Genomic DNA, 17,375 nt, shown 5'->3' with positions numbered 1-17,375 from the left:
GCCAGGTTTGGGGGAAGATCGCAGGGGTCCCTCTTTCTGGCTTTTAGAGCATAATGACTTGCTGGCCAGCCCTGCCTCGGTGTACGGGTGTGCTGGCAGGGTTTGGGGCCATCGCTGTGGCCCTGAGAGCAGGCTTTTAGCTTAATTGAACCGAGTTTCTTAAAATGGCAATTCATCAGTCAGCTTTCATTTTGTTCCTTTCTTTAATGTATTTTTCTCTAGGGATTAATCAAATCAACGTAAATGCTGGGTGATTCTTTTTTCCCCTCATTTTTAAATTTTGGGGACACGTAGGCGATTGTCAACTGTGTCGTCCTAGCCGAAGACAATAAAGGTATCTCCGTTGTTGATGTAGTCTCCCCATAAATCTCGTATGATGGCAGTGCTCACTCCCTGTTCTGAGAAGGATGCTGGTGAGATGGGCCAAGAGCTGCCGAGAGACCACCCAGCATGGTTTTGGCGTAAGGGCACCGAATTTCCCACAGAATAACAGAGTGAAAGCTGGGGCCAGTAGGGACTGGGACTTGACCTTTCTCAATTACTCATCTGAGGCCTGAGCCTCCTTCTGGGGAGGGATGCTGGGGCCTGGCCTTTCTGGATGGTTCCTGGGGAAGTGTGGAGCCGGGAGGGCCTGTGTACTGGGGGCAGCTCTGCCAGGGACACCTGCAAGTCTCTTCCCCTCTCGGGATTTCCCTGGGTCTGACATGAGGGACAAGACTAGACGAGGGGTCTCCTGTCACCTCGCGTTCTGTGGCACCTGCTACATCAGGGCTTGTCCCCCATGTGGCCATGAAACCTCCCTTGCTTCTGCATTCCTCCCCTGACCAGGCCTCTCTGCCCTGGGAGGTGTGAACACGCTGGAAGGAGCACATATTTGCACGTTGGCTACCTCTGCAGGAAAGCCCGTGTTTTAGGGGGCTACAGATGGCCTTTACTTACCTCAGTTAATGGGTTCTGTGTACGTGGGAGGAGCAGGGAGCTCGCTGTCCCTCGCAGGCCTCAGCTGGATTGCTGTCCTTTGGTGAAGCAGACATTGATTAAAAACCACATCCAAAGGGGCCCCATCTCCACACTCACCTTCTTCCTGCCAAACCTCGTCTGTGTTGAGAAGGAGCTGGGGGCCGTCCCTGCGCAGGCTGGGCCCTCTCTCTAAGCCGCGTGAGCCGCGTCACTTCCCTCTCTGGGCCTCGGCTCCTTCTCTGTGAGATGAGAGGGTTGGACCAGCTGATCCCTGCCTGCCGGCTGGGGATAGCTTATGACTGTCTGTCTGTCTGTCTGCTTCCAGACACCTCCCAGGCTTAGGTCAAGTTCCCTGGGAAGCAGGCTCTGAGACAGAGACCTCACGCAGGCAGGTGTTGAGGGCCCTCCGTGTCAGCACCTGTGGGAGTGGAGGCAGCCCAGTGGGCCAAGGACAGAGTCTATGGCAGCACAGATGGCCCCGCAGAATTAGACTTGTCCCACCTTGAGGCTGGGGGCCAGACCTTCGTAAGCACTCTCCCTATGGCCAACTAACCAGGCCTTGGAGGCGGCTGCCCCCAGGCTTGGGGTGTGACTGTGAGCCAGGTGGCTTTCTTGGGCTGAGGGTAATTCTAGAAAGCGACTTGGGAATGAGTGTCTCTCCAGTCCTCCCCCAAGTGGTGATCTGGGCAGCCACCAGAGCCTTCAGCATACCCACCTCCTGCCTTTCTGTCTGAGTACACAAGCCTGAGACACACGCGTGTCTGGGTTAGAAAACCTAGCCCAGAGTTCTGATCTTCTGACTGTCACACGCCTCCAGGTTGGACCAGGGTCTGAGCAGAACTAGGACTTACCTGTCCACTGCCTCCCCTCTTTGGCTTGCCTGAGACCTGTGCTGTGCCCGAGAAGGAGGAGGTTGGGGTGAGCTGCTCAGCAGGGCCCTAGAAGGCAGGCAGCTTCTTGTCTTGCCTTCCACAAACATGCCAGCACGCCACCAGCTGTGTGCCGGGCACTGCGCACAGTGCTGCTGTGGGGGGTGCAGGGCCCAGATTGGGAAGCTCTCTGGGTGCAGGAGGTCTGTATGTGACCTCATTCTTCTGCACTTCTGTTCCTCAGTGTCTCCTCCTTGGGGTGATCCCCAAGGTACTGGTCCATGGCCTGTTAGGGACTGGGCCACAGAGCGCTGCCGCCACCCCCCCCAATCCGTAGAAAAATTGTCTTCCATGAAACTTAGGAATGGGGGTGGGAGGTGGAGGGGCGCATAGCAGGAGGTGAGCGGCAGACAAGCGAGCAAAGCTTCATGTGTATTTACAGGTGCTCCCCATCACTCACATCACCGCCTGAACTCTGCCCTCCCCTTTCCATGGAAAAGCTGTGTTCCATGAAACCAGTCCCTGGTGCCAAAAAGATTGGGGACCGCTGCTTTAGAACCAAAGCTGTTCCCCTGGCTTGTGGATCCCCCTACGTGATGGCTGCAGTCTCCCCTCACTTGGACGGTGTGTGATTCTAAAGGGGACCTGGCATCCTTCCCGCAAAGACCCTTCCAGGCCAGCAGCTGCCACTGAGCTACCACCTTTGCCTTAGCATCAGTGGGAATTTCAATTTATGGACTGTAGCTTTGGAGAGACTTTGTGACAGAACCCATCAATCTCTGCGTTTCAAATTTATTTTATTTTATTTTTCCAGCCCGAGTGTGCCTGTTCTGCTATGAACTCTATCTGTCTAATCACCTTGCAGGCGGTTGAAGGAGAGCCGTGTCCCCTTGATCTGTGGGGTTTATGTGCATAATTCCCTTTAATTCATCTCAGACAGGGGTTGGAGAGCCTGGGTTGAGAATGATTTTCAGAGTCTCATGCTAGAGTTCAAAGATGCATCTCTCCAGCTGGACCAGTAAATTATAGGAGCAATTGGCCATGAATTTCCAATGTGGACCCATTGCCAGGTCTTCTCAGGATGGTAGCCCTCCCTCCCTCGTTCCCCCTCGCCGGTGGAGGTGTGAGCTGTGGCCTGGTGTCTGGTGAGCCTCTCCTGTCCTCGGCCACTGGACCACGTCCACACCAGCCCTCTGGCCTTCGCTGGCCCCCGACTCCACATTCCCCCCCGCTCTCCATTCCAACCTTGTCTTGAACCTCTGCTGATGCCTCATTTGTGGGGGCCCCTGGGTCAATCGTACACTCCAGTACTGGCAAACCTTGATCCTGCATGTACATCTTCACACTTTATTTGCCTGTATGATAAATGCAATTTCCGCATCAAGGCTATGAGTCATTTTCTGATGTGATCTATGCAGCTCTGCCTGAATTGAATCAGCTCCTGTATTATTGTGACAGTTTATTTGGTAAGAAATGAAATAAGATGTGTAAATTAAAGTGGAGGTGTGCTCTGTGCAATGTGGAGGTTCCCAGGGCTCAGGTGGCCTATGTGGGGCATTTCCATTCCCTGCTCTTTCTCCTCCTCCCTTCCCTACTCCCTGCATGGGGCTCCTGGTCCTGCTGCCCTCTGAGCCCAGGGGAGAGAGCAATGCAAGGATACTAAGCGGGGGTTAGGGGAGGTGAGATGCTGGGATCCTGCCAAGAGACAAGCAGTGAAAAGTCACAATGCATTGAGACTAGAACTCAGATTAAGCTTTATAGTCTTAACGCAAGGGACTGTAGAGAGTGTGTATGAGTGTGTGGGAGGGTTTAGAGTGCCAAACTGGAGATCAGTGGTAAAGAGGACCTTGGACCCTTTCCCTGGGCATCCTGTGTACTTCGGCCTCCCTCCTGCTCCCCTGCCCCGGTGCACAATCATTGCTGAATCAGGGTAGCAATCCTTCCCTTTTTCCTTCTCTGCACCCACCGCTCCTCTCCCCTTCTTCTTTGCAAACACATACTCATTTCTCACCAGCTCTGAGCTGGGCCTTGGGCTCAGTGTCATTGCAGGAGGAAGGGGCAGCCTCCACACGTGCCGTGTGTGTGGTGAGGATGCCCACAGCATCGTGGCGCCCTTGAGGAGAGGCCAGCCTTGGGGTGAGATGGCAAAGAAACACAGACAACACAATGCAGGGAGAAGGAGGGTGTGTGGGAGCTCCCAGGAGAGGGGAGGTCGCTCTGCCTGAGCAGGCCTTGGCAGCCGTGGATTCTACCTGGCCAGCTTTGCCTAGAAGTAATCTCAATTAATCAAGCTGCCATTTCCGTCCTCCCTGAGCCCTGCCCTTTTCCTTCTGCCGTGTCATTTCCAGCTGCTGGTGAAGAGGCCTCGGCCAACCCAGGAAAGCAAGAGCTTACCCCCTGCCCCCTGCGGTGTGAGGACCAGAACCGGAAGGGGTCAGGCTGGGAGGGAGCACTTGCCTGAAGCAAGGACAGGGATGAAGTTTTGTCCTCAGAGGTGGCCAGCTCATTCTGTCTCCTCTGCTCCTTGGGCATACCCATCTTGGTTTAGGAAGAGGGGAATTGTAGGGTCCCTTTCTCCACCTTAGATAGTGAGGACGGTGGGTTCTCCTGTTTGGGGCCCCCAAAAGTTCCATGGGACACTCATTGGCAGTGTTTCCCTGGGTGGAGGAGCAGGTCTGCTCAGCTCCGGGCAGGGTGGAGGCAGAGCTTGATGAACTGAATTCTTTAAAATGCCACTGTCCAATAATACAGCTACTAGCCACATGTGGTTATTTAAAATTAATTAAAAATAAATGTAATAAAAGTTTCAGTTCCTGGATGGAAAAAGATATACCATGCAAACACTAATTAGCAGAAAACAGGAGTGGCTATATCAATATCAGACAAAAGTGGACTTCAGAGCAAAGAAAATTACCAGGGACAGAGAAGGATATTACATAATGATGAAAGGGTCACTCCTCCAAGGAGACATCGCAGTCCTAAAGTTCTGTCTGTGCACCAAACAACAGAGCTGCAAAATACGTGAAGCAAAAATTCAGTCCATTGGTCACACTAGCCATATTTCAAGTGCTCAAAAGCCAGTGTGGTTAGTGGCTACTGTATCGGACATCAAGATACCAACGTTGCGGAAAGTTCTACTGGGTGGTGTTGCTCTAGATCGTCAACTCCACGAGGGGAGAAATTTGTCTGTTTTGTTCATTGCTGTATCCTCACCATCTGGAAGAGTCCCGGGCACATAGGAGGAGCTCAGTGTTGGAGATTTGAGGAGCTCTAGCCCAGCTGCTGCCACCGTCTTTCTGTGTGACCTTGGACATGTTGCTTCCCTCTGTGGGTCTCTCCATCCGTAAATCAGAGAGTTGGCCTCGTCTCTGGGATCCCTTTCAGTTTTAGTGAGCTATGATCGTTAAGTATCTAGTTGGCTGATTTCATTTATTTTATTCACAAGGAGGGGCAGAGAGAGCAGGAGAGGATGAGGTGGCAAATTTGATTTTTAATTTCAGGTCTGAGTTAGCTGTCTTGTCCATCACTCCCCCAATGCAGGGACTTGCAGGCTTCACCTCTTGCGGCCTTTCCTCTCTGCCTGTCCTTCATCTGCAATTTCCCGATATCACCAAACAGCTTCTTGGCCCTCCCTAGCAGATCTGCAGGGCGGGGAGGCCTGCGGGGGCAGGAGGGGCTCACCCGCCTCCTCTCGGAGGCTGCCCTCCCTCCCTCCAGCCGTCTGTAGCCTGTGGCTCTTTCTCTCTTTGGGTCCCTTCTGTGTTCTGTGGCTTGAGATAAACTGCTGGAACCTTCGACTTCAGTCCCGCATGTTGGTGCTCCCCGTGTGCCTGAGGGGAGTCCCTGGCAGGGAGTCCCTGGCAGCAGGGACTGTGTGCTGGCTGCTGCCTCAGTACGTCTGCCAGCAAGCCTCTGGGGACGGGCCCTGACGTGGGGATGCCGCGCTTGCGGGTGAAGGCCAGGCAAAGCGCTGCAGTGGGGGGTGGAAGGAAGTGCATTCCTGTGTTGTTGGGGGCTCTGTGCCAAAAAGAGTAAGAGAAATTTAATTACCTTCAGAACTGGGCTCGTGGCAGAGGCAGAGGGAAGGGCCAGCCCAGCTGGCTGCAGGGCTCTGCGGGCTGAGGGTTGGTGACGCTGGGAGGAGAAGCCCTCCTTCACCTTCTCTCTTTCCTGGAGGTCCGGGCAGGGCCAGGGGGGCACCCTGGCTTCCCTTTTGCAGCCAGTGCCCCCGGGACACAGCACGCCTGTGCCGAGGGGAATGAGAGAACACAGAGGGCAGCGGTGAGAGGGTAGCTGGGTACCGAGTCCTGTGTCTGTGTGCCAGGCCGTGGTTCTTGGTGTGTGAGTGGTGGTGTGATAGGTGTCCTCCATCCTTCGGGTCTCAATCGCCTCTCGGAGCCTCTCTCCTTGCCGCTTGCTCTACCACACCCGTCCCGCCTTTGCCCTTCCACGCCCTGCTCTATGCCCGGGAGAAGCTCCCTTTTGTGTGGGCGCCCCTGCTTTCCACCTTCGGGTTGGGTTTGGCCAGTGGGGGGCGCTGTGGGGCATTGGAGGATGGACGGGAGAGAGGTTCAGGTGTTTCCTCCCTGCTTGGGCTCTGGCAGGGGCAGCACCCCTCATAGCTCCCCCCTTCCTCAGCTCCAGCTCCTGCGACCCTTCTCTCTTCTCTTTGCAACGTCTTCCCACCACTGCGGTCCCCGAGGGTTTTCACGTGGCTGTGGAGTCCCTCAGTCCTGCCCATGCCTCACTAAAACCCCTTCAGTGAACTCTGCTCAGTTAAATGTTTTTTCTTTTTCTGCCTTTTTGGGAGTTATTTAAATATTTTTTGAATTACATTTTGATTTATCTATAATGTTCTTTAGTATATCTTTGCATAGCCTTTGTAGTGGTTGCTCTAGGCATTTCATTATGTATATATAACTTTTCACAGTTTTCTGGTGTTGTCATTTTACAAGTTCGAATGAAGTATAGAAACCTTACCTCTTTCTACATCCCTTTAACCTTCCTCATTTATAATTATCTTAAATATTTCCTCTATATATTTAACATAGCTTAATTTCAATAGTGTACAAAACTTGGCTCCTATAAAGTTCCATTTTCTCCCCCTTCTTTATACTGTTAGTTGTCATACAAATTACATCATATATTGTGTGCCCATCAACACAGATTTTTAATTATTGCTTTATGTAGTTGTCTTTTAGATCATATTGGTAAAAGAGTTACAACAAAAATAGATTTATACACTGTTTTATATTTACCCATGTAATTGCATTTAGTGATGTTCTTTATTTGTTTAATTTTTTTTTTCTTTTTTAGAGACATCTCGCTCTGTCACTCAGGAGGCTGGAGTGCAATGGCACAATCATAGCTCACTGCAGCCTCCAACTCCTGGGCTCAAGGGATCCTCCTAACACAGTCTTCTGAGTTGCTTGAGATTATAGGCATGAGCCACTGCACCTGGCTCTTATTTTTCTGTGGATTCAAGTTACTGTCTAGTGTCATTTCATTTCAGCCTGAAAAACTCCCTTTAATATTTCTTGTAGGGAGGATTTGCTAGTTATGAGTTATCTCAGTTTCTGTTTATCTGGAATGTCTTATTTTCTTTGTTTTTGAAGGATAGATTTGCTGGAGATAGAATTCCAGGTTGATAGTCTTTTTCATTCAGCATTTTGAATGTATCATCCTACTTCCCTATGGCCTCCGTGGTTTTGCTGAGAAAACAGCTGTTAACCTCATCGAGGTTCCCTTGTATGTGATAAGTAGCTGCTTTCAAGAGTCTCTGTTGGTCTTTGTATTCAACAGTTTGATAATGATGTGTCTAAGTGTGGGATCTCTCTAAAGTTATCCTGCTTGGAGTTCCCTGGGCTTCTTGGGTGTGTAGATTAATATTTTTCATTAAATTTGGGAAGTTTTCAGCTATTCTTTCTCTATATATTCTTTCTGCCTTTTTCTCAACTCTCCTTCTGGGACTCCCATTGTGTGTTTATTGGCATGCTTCATGGGGTATTATAGGTCTCTGAGGCTCTGTCATTTTTCTTCATTCGTTTTTATTTCTGTTCCATTCAGACAAGATAATCTCAATTGAGCTATCTACATGTTTACTAATTCTTTCTTCTGACTGCTCAAATGTGCTGTTGGGCCCCCCTCTAATGATTTTTTCATTCTAGAATTATTGTACTTTTTTAACTCCAGAATTTTTATTTAGTTCTTTTTTTAAAAAAATAATTTCTGGTTGCTTTCAAGATTTTTTTCTTTGTCTTTAGTTTTCAGAAGTGCAATTATTATGTGTCTTTGAAGGGATTTCTTTGGGTTTGTCTTGTTTGGGGTTTGCTCCTGAGTCTGTAAGTGTATATCTCTTGCCAAATTTGTGGAGTTTTCAGTCATTATTTCTTTGAGTACTTTTTTAGCCCCTGCTTTCTTTCTTTTCTTCTCTTTTCTCTTCCTCCTTTCCTGATGACACAAATGTTATATCTTTTGTTATAGTCTCACAGGCCCCTGAGGCTCCATGTCTTTTTTAATTTCCTCTCAGTTGTTCATATTGGGTAATTTCTATTGTTTTGTCTTCCAGTTCATTGGTTCTTTCTGGTGCCCCCTCCATTCTACTGCTGAGTCCACCCACTGAGTTTTTTATTTCAGTTATTATACTTTCCAAATCTAATATTTCCACTTCATCCTTTAGGTCTTCTGTTTGGTGAGATTCTTTGTTTTGTTCATTTGTTTCAAGTGTGTTCATAAGTGCTCAAGGAAACATTTTTATAATGGTTGTTTTAAAATCTTTGTCAGTTAGCTCTAACATCTCTGTCATTTTGGAGTTGACATCTATTGATTGTCCTTTTTCATTCTCTGACAACTCTCTGGCAGGGGAAGGGGGTGGGGCTGCCTCATTACTGTCAGGTAGAGGTAGAAATCTAGATTCCCCCTGTCCTCTGTTGACACCAGAGAGTGAGGGTACCTACGTGTTTCTGCTGAGCAGGGGTAGGAGTTCTGCCTCACAATGTGATCTCCACTAACACGGCAGGGGGCAAGGTGTTACCAGCTACAGGGGGTGAAAGTCCCAGTTCCTTTCTTGGCTTTCTCTGATACCACCCCAGTGGGCATGTTGAGGTGCCTTGTATAGCCTTGTGATGACAGAAGTCTGGGTTTCCCACTTGGCCTTTGCTGGTGGGGCCACAGTCGGTGTTTGGCTGCAGTAGAGTGGCTATTATCTAAAAGTTTCTTATCTTGCTAAGCTGTCCCCTTCCTAGTCCTTTGGATAAGAGAGAGCAGGATTTTGTTGGTGCTTTTTGTCTATGTGCCCATTGGCATTTCTGAGTTGCTGCTGTCTTCAGTTCCCAGATCTGGGATATATGAAGCCCAAAACAAAACCCTACCCAACCCAACCCAAGGAACACACCATCATATTGTTCTTCAGGTCTTAAATTTCCTGGTTGGTTCTGCCTCTTCCGCCCACGTTTCATAGTCTTCTTTTGTTTGTTTTACATATAATTTCCAGGGTTTTGAGTTGTACTAAGCAAGAGGAGTAGGGAAAAGTATCTTCCCAGAATGGAAATCTCTAGATTTTGAGTCTCATCCTAGACCGACTGTCTTCCTGAGGAGGGAAGGTGCAAAGAAAGGGTACGAGTGAATGTTTATTGGGGGCCCACTGGGTGCTGTGTGCATCCACATGTGCAAGTTCATTGAGGTCTCGCAACTCGGCGAGGATGGTTTTATTGCTCCCATGTTATAGATAAGAATAACTTGAGGCTCAGAGAGAATAAATTCCGGCAGGTAGGAGGGGCTGGACTGGCCTTGAGCCCGGGCTTTCTGACTTCAGGGCACATGTCTTTTGTACTAGAAGTCACTCAGCAGCCAAAATCTGGGTTTGCTACTGGCACCATGAGGCCTGGAAACGTTCTTTATAACTTTCCTCCTCCTTTAAAAAATATTTGTTTTAACTTTTAATTATGAAAATCTTCAAAGGCATAGAAAAGCAGAAAGAATAGTACAATAAACATCTATACACCCACAGTCTACATTCAACAATTGTTAACTTTTTTCTATATTTGTTTCATCTATTATCTTTTTTGCAGAACCATCTTAAGGTAAATTACGACATCATGATATTTACTCCTTTGTCAGCATACATTTCAGAAACCGCCTCCTCCAGTTTTCTACATGATCATAAGGATGTTATTGAAACTAGCAAAATTAATAATCTCCTAATTTCTTCTCATACCCACTCCATATTGAAGTTTTCTCTTTTGTCTCCCAAATGTCTCTTATATGGCTGTTTTTCCAAGTAAGAAGCATGCGTCATTGCATTGGTTATTTGGTCGCTTTGCCCTATCTAATCTGGGTAGATTGTTTCTAACCTTTGAAGAGTCTTGTTTCGGTTAATTTTGGTGAGGAAGGGAGGAAGGAGCAGAGGTGCTTGGGGTCAAAGCTGTGACTGCCTGACTCAGTTTCCCTCTGGGGTCTTCTGGTCAGAGTTCTCCTTGGGATCATATCCTTCTTGTAAGCACGCAAATTGTGGCACAGGAGAGGCCCTGAGAGGTCCTCCCTCGTGTACTCACAGTTTGCATTTAGGGCAGCTTAGACCTTGTGTACCAGCTCCTGCCCTGTGACCCCTGAGTCTGACAAGAAGGCCCAGTTGCCAGTACCAAATGAAAGAGCAAAAACTGACTCAGGCTGCTTCTTGAGAAACCAGAGTGGTGGGTGCAATTCAAAGTGACTTTTCCCTTCTGCCACGGAGGATGCATCGTGCTCCGTAAGTACTGCACAGTGTCCTGCGTGTGAGGCCGGCCCTTGGAATCAGTGGATCCGTGCTCTCTGATCTCTACAAAGGTCTCAGCCCCTGTCCTGCATGGGAATGGCGCGATGCTCAGGCTCAGGCAGGTGGGATTGCGGAAGGAGCTTTGGAGGGTGCTGGGGGTGGGCAGAGAGGCAAGGGGTTAAGGTATGTGGGTACTGGGGCTGATGTTTGTGAGTTAAGGCTCCTGAAGCCCCTCTCCTCGGACGGTGAACTGAGGATGAGGAAGCTGTTCTGTGTGGGGCTTTCTTTAGCCAAGAGAGGGTGTGGGCTGTGGGTAGGGGATAGCAACTCTCTCACGTGGCCAGCTGCCTCTGGGCAGTTCCTTCAGGCCCTTGAGGGTGGAAGGACCAGGTCAGCAAGGCTGAAAGGAAGTGGTGTCTTTTTCTGTAACTGTTCACGTGTGATCTCTATGTGTCCGCCTCAGTGCCAGCTGGGCCAGGCCATCTCCCTCCGACAGGGCACTTGCCTCCCCTTGGGGGCCAGAGCTTCAGGAGAGCGGAGCACAGTCCTGCTTGGCAGTCAGTCCTGAGGGAAATCCAGCCACAGGCACAAAGGAAGCTTCCAGAAAGGGAAGGACTTCCTCAAAATTCTGTGTTGGGTGACAGTTGGGGATCAGATACGCTGTTGCTCAGAGACAGGAGGAAGGAGAGAGAGTGGGGAGGGCAGGATGTGGGGAGCTGGAGGCAGGTGTGCCGGGGCCAGGGCTGCCCTGGAGGGTGTGGGGACTGGGGAGCAGTGTGCCGGGCCAGCTGCAGCGTGTTCTGTCCCTCTGGAGGGGCCAGGGCACTCCCTGCTTTCTCATTATGTCTGAGTGGCTGTTACCAAGGAGAACGGAGCTTGACCTTAGCATGGAAGCCATCGTGCCCACTCACCACGGGCACAATTGCTCTCCACTGCCATTAAATATTTCACTGTAAAAGCAAAAGGGGCCAAATGGGCTGCCAATGAGGTACTGAGCATTGATTACGCTAATGGCTGATGGCTGTGTGGAGGGTGTATGTGGGCTATGTGTATGCTGTGTATGTATATGTGTGTGCACACGCATGGTGGGTGTGCACATGTGTGGTAATTGTGTGTGCATGTGTGGGGAGTGCATGTGTGTGTGCATGTTTGTGGTGTGTGTCTATAATGTGTGTGAGTGTGTGACATTAGGGAATCAGCACTTACCCTGGCCTGAGCCCTCCATCTGCTGTTCCTTTTTCCTGGAGTTCTCTTCTCCTGGGACCCTGGGAAGAGCCAGCCCACCCCACTGGGAAGAAGGTTTTCAACCACAGGAAACATTTCAGGGTGTTAAGACACCACGTGGGAGAACAGCGTCAGGGCAGGAGAGGCGGCACTGTGGCAGAGTGGCAGTGGCTCTTTTGTAAGACTCCCCCACCTGCTATGTGGCTTTACAGCCCCTCTCTTCGCCCTCTCATCCCGTAAATGGCGCCCCACGCAGCACCAGCACCGCTTGGCCTCCGTACCCCGTGTGCCTGTGTGCCTTGCCTGCTCGTTTCCATCTGGCGTCTCCTACCCTCTCTGGGGAAATCGTCCCGTACCCCCCACCCTTCAGAGAGCCACTGGGGTAGGGGCTTCCTCTGCAGCCTGGGAATAGCCTCTCCAGCCCCACATTTAGCCAGGGGAAGAGGAGAGAGCAGGGGAAGGTAGCAACGGAGAAGGGGGCTGTGATCCTGAGGCTAAGCCTGGAGGAAGAAGGAAGAGGGATGGGTGAGCCAGGGTTGGGGTGGGATGGGGGACAGTGTGGACCTTGGGCTCACTGGGGTCCAAGGAGTCATGGATGCCTGTTACCCAGGCTGTGAGGGCTTCTGTTCTGGGGCTGTCATCGCACACCTGGGGCTGCTCCTTTGAGACGCTTTCCCCTGACCCTGAGTCACGTGGAGGCCATCTGGTCCTGACTCTGCCCGCCCCCCGGATGAGGTGTACATGCAGGGGCAGCCTGGGCTGTGTCTAAACACTTGTGCTTGGCAGTGGGGAGGGTTGAGGGATGCTTTGGAGCATAGTAGCAGTATTCCTAGAGACAACCTGGCCTCACCCAAGACTCCATAGAAGCATGCTGGGATCCTGGGGCTAGAAGGAGCCTTTAGAGGCGATCCACCAGCCCCTCACCTCCAAGGGGGCCTGCTTTACCCTGCCTACTCCTGAGCCTCCCCTGGAGTAAGGAGTCTTCCTGCTTTGTGGTTTAACTGCCATGCTTAAAGGAAAGTTCTGTCTTAAGTCTAACTTCACTCCTTCCTGTTGCAGTACAATTCCTTTTTATGTCTGGATGCTGGTAGAGGTAGGGACTGGCTGCCGCTGTCACAGCCCCTTTGCTGCCTAGCCCAGCCTCTGTCACTCATGTTCCAGGGGGCCCTGGAACTAAGAGGGGTAAGGGTAACTGATGATAAGAGGTGAGACTCCTGAATTACTAGGGAAAATAACTGCCCAGGAAAAGCACCATCATTTCTCTAGGAGAAATCATACCTGATTATCCCCTAGGGATTTTTACAAGGAGTAGAAAAATGTTGTAAGCAAACTGGAATCGATACATGCAATTCAGATTTCAAAGCAGTCTTTGGGTTCACAGTATAAGCTTTAACAAGAAAAACACTGTTTGTTTTTGTAAATGTAGAAGTAAAAGTTGTTCTTTGTAGAAAACTAGACAAACACACAAATGTATAAAATAGACAACCCCAATCAACCATTATCCCATAAAGCAGGGTCTAGCTTAGTGCCGGACACGTCCGGAGCATCAGTGAAGACTTGCTGAGCAGGTCAATGAGGCAGAGAAAGCCTCGGGGAACATTTTTGAATGTTTCTTTGCAGGTTTTTTTTTTCTATGCATATTTACATATTCATAGTTGAGATTATACTGTATATAGATTTGTATATAGGCCTGCTTTTGCATTTGATCTTATAGCTTGAGAATTTCCCCATGTTATTAGGAATTTCTAGAGTATATAATTTTTTTTTTTTTCTGAGACAGAGTCCCTCTCTGTCACCTGGGCTAGAGCAGGCTAGAGTGCCATGGCGTCAGCCTAGCTCACTGCAACCTCAAACTCCTGGGCTCAAGCGATCCTACTGCCTCAGCCTCCCAAGTAGCTAGGACCACAAGCTACTCTCCATCATGCCCGAGTAATTTTTTTTTTCTATTTTTAGTAGAGACGAGGTCTCGCTCTTGCTCAGGCTGGTCTTGAACTCCTGAGCTCAAGTGATCCTCCCGCCTCAGCCTCCCAGAGTGCTAGGATTAGCGTGAGCCACCGTGCCCGGCCCGATATAAATTTTAATAACTGCATAATAGACTATCTTGTAGATATACCGATATTCTTTTTTTTTTTTTTTTTCCAAATCGCTGCTGATAGATATTTAGATTGTTACTAGTTTGGGTTACGTTATATAACATTTCAAGGGACTTTTTTTACATTGTTGGTATGTCTTAACTACACAATTACTATCATAAGTAGAGGCCCTGGGCTGTGGGAGCCTTTAGAACCGGCCGGGGGACACGGTCCGGGCCTAGGGGAAGGCCAGCCAGGGTGCAGGGGCCTCTGGAACATGCAGCCAGGAGACTGGGTGGGGAGCCAGCCGAGGCCTGAAGCAGACCGCATCAGAGCAGAGATTTGAGGGAGGTGGAGGCTGGAAAAATACCCAGGGCAATGGGACTGGGGGTGAGAGGAGAGAAGGGTAGGAGATGAGCAGAATATTTTCAGCAATGATATCTACATTTTTTGGGTTATCCATTGCTCTTCATAGAACAAGTTTTGAGCTCTACTCCAGTATATATAAGTTTATCAATAAAGTATATACATGTACTACTACTTATCAATGCACACTGAATATGTAATAAAAATTATTTTTCTGTTTTTAGATATACAAATAGGAGATTTAATTTTTTCCCGTGTGCCGTGGATTCCTTGCTCACACTCCTTTGGAGAACACCTGCTGTGGAGGGTGGGAGGCTGAGCTCAGGCCGGGCAGAGGTTGCCGGGCCCCTGTGCTATCTGGGGGACATCCAGGTGGAGAGAAAAGGGCCCCCGGGTGGATTCAGAGTCACACCCAGTGGGTTACTCCAGAGATGATGATTTAACATTTTTATACATGATTTGAAAGTCAATATGCAGTGACTTCAATGAATGAAGCTTCAGGCTTTGCCAATGACATTGAGATCTTATGGGTCGGAAAGTTCTAAGGTGGGAGAACATCAGCTATGGGGGGACTTGAAGAGCTTTGCAGATGATCAGAGAAATGGTAGATCAGGAACAAAGTGAGTGATGTGAAGAAACGTATATATAGCAGCCAGCGGTTTCCAACCTGGGGTCCCTTTAAGAAGTATACCCAAAATTTCAAAAAGAATCTCTCCCCGACCTCGCCAGGGAACATTTATCTATGTTAAGAGACCGTTTTTTTCTGCTTTTATTTAAATGCTGTCAAGTTCACATGGTAGGGAGTTTTCATGCTGGTCTGAGCTCTTAACTGGTAGTTATGAATATCTTTGATTAATTTAAAGTTGGAAAAACTATTTCAGTTGTTTCTTGATAAATGTAACTTGTTCTGTGGGCAAGATTTCTTGAAACCTGGGGGCCTTGTGGAGGGGGGTAGCAAAGGGAGAATTCATTAACGGGGTGTTTTTTGGAGGAACTGTTGAACTCCTGCTGGGATGTGAGACTCTAAGCTACCCATTAAGACACAGTGAAGGACAATGGAATTCTGGAGACTTTATAAATGTAGTTTGAAACCTAAAAACATCAGCTCTGTGAGAAGCAATGTCCCCAAAGGCAGAGAAAATTTGCATTTAATGAACCTGGAGATGAGACTGAATATATTGCTCTACTGAGATGTCACAAAGCATTGGATTGTCAGATCAGACTCCCATGAATCAGATCTTGCCCGGTATTAAGATTTACTAATAATTTCCAGAATACAAGTAATCAGGAAGTACAAATGAAACAGGCAGAGGTCTGGGACCGCTAAGCATCTCACCAGGGCCTTTTCCCCTACTTCTGGACTCCCTCTGCCCAGATTTACATACGAGGTCTTTAACAACGATGTGTGGCTACATTACTTACACAGAAAGGAGCTTCTGGTTTTGAAAAATGCCCAGTTTATACTCAGATAGTTACATAGTATAGGTGACAAAGGGATCCATGCTCCACAAATGCATAGGGTTCCTTATTTATTTATTTATTGAGACAGAGTCTCACTCTGGTGCCCGGGCTAGAGTGCCGTGGCGTCAGCCTAGCTCACAGCAACCTCAAACTTCTGGGCTCAAGCAATCCTTCTGCCTCAGCCTCCAAAGTAGCTGGGACTACAGGCATATGCCACCATGCCCGGCTAATTTTTCTATGTATCTTTTAGCTGTCCATATAATTTCTTTCTATTTTTAGTAGAGACGGGATCTTGCTCTTGCTCAGGCTGGTCTTGAACTCCTGAGTTCAAACAATCCGCCCACCTCGGCCTCCCAGAGTGCTAGGATTAAAGGCATGTGCCACTGCTCCCGGCCGGGTTCCATATTTATTTACTGTAACCAATCCTAGACACACATTCTACAGAGAAGGACTTGGGGTTAGCAAACAGCGTTGGTTTACTTCCAGAGATCTGTTGTTAGCATGTTTACTAGGTTTGACCAGTCATCTTTCTTTCCTAGGACCTGCCTGCCCCCAGCTTAACCATGTCCTTTCCAAGAAACCCCATCAATCCATGATCCACCTACAATTGCCACGGGCAATAGTTTTTGGTCTTAGTCACCTTAATTCCTGGTTGAAAGTAGATGGAGTGAATGCTACATTTCTGGGACGTCACAAAATAGCCATTCTTTCCACTCTAAACCTGTCTGCACCCAAGTAGGTAGAGTGGACTTTCCACACACAAATCTATTGCAGGTCTCTTCCTTAACCCTGCTTAAAACACTTCAGTAGCTCCTATCAGTCTTGGGATAATGTCCCAAATTCTTGCTATGGGCCCTCATGGTCTGCTACCTGCCTGCCTTCCCAGCCTCACCTGCAAGCCCCCCACTGGTTTTCCCTGAGCTCCAGCTACATGACCTTCTTTTAGTGTTCTGAATGCTCTATGTTCCCTCCTGCCTCAGGGCCTTTGCACATACTGTTTCCTCAGCTTGGAAAGCTTCTTCTGCCACTTACCCTTCTCTTCCTCTTCTTGCAGGTCACAGCTTATACTGACATCTCTTGAGCCTCACGTCACATCCTCTCACCCCCACGTCTTACCCCAGCCCCTGCTGTGGTGACTAATTCCGTATGGGCTTTGACCAGCTTTGCACAGATGTAACCTGACAGGGCCCCACCTTGGCCTGTTGTACATATTCTTGCTTCTGGTCCCAGGGCTTTTCTGACACAGGTGAGAGACCCTGGGGGGAACCCATATACTGACATAGAAGTGTAGGGAAGTTAAGACCAGTGTGGCTGTCCCCAGCCAGAGGGGACAACAGTGATGGGTAAATGCCTCTCCATTTCATTTCCTAAGTGGAAACTTTTGAGACCCTCCTGGGAAGTCCCAGGAGAATTGAGCCCAGTTGCCTGTGGCACTGGCCTCCCCCACAATGTGTCCTTGTGTTAGTTCTTCCTTCTCCACTTCTCTCCTTGAACCTCGCTCTTGCCCTCTGGGATCACCTCCCAGATAAACTACCCACATGCATGCCTTTGTCTCAGGTTCTTCTTTAGGGGAACCCAGGCTAAGGCACAACTCAAGTGTCACTTCCTTAGGGAGGCCTTCAAGAACTTCTCAGATAAGTCAAGTCCCCGTTATTTACTCTTGCTATTCAA

The 17,375-nt window shown here is 49.0% G+C and overlaps 1 protein-coding gene across 5 annotated transcripts in view; it reads left to right on the top strand.

Annotated features, from left to right (window-relative positions):
• The window catches only part of MEGF11 (multiple EGF like domains 11), a 340,206-nt gene that overhangs the window by 32,269 nt on the left and 290,562 nt on the right, over nt 1–17,375 (top strand). For all 5 annotated transcript variants that reach the window (XM_045541334.1, XM_045541340.1, XM_045541327.1 and 2 more), the window contains exon 2: nt 2,349–2,354. The gene's annotated coding sequence lies outside the window, so the exon portion shown is untranslated. The remainder of the gene's footprint in view (nt 1–2,348; nt 2,355–17,375) is intronic.

This window comes from Lemur catta, chromosome 1 (genome assembly GCF_020740605.2).
Source record: "Lemur catta isolate mLemCat1 chromosome 1, mLemCat1.pri, whole genome shotgun sequence".
Taxonomy (NCBI): Eukaryota; Metazoa; Chordata; class Mammalia; order Primates; family Lemuridae; genus Lemur; species Lemur catta.
The sequence above is the reverse complement of the archived record's forward strand: the minus strand, read 5'-3'. Positions and strand labels throughout refer to the sequence as shown.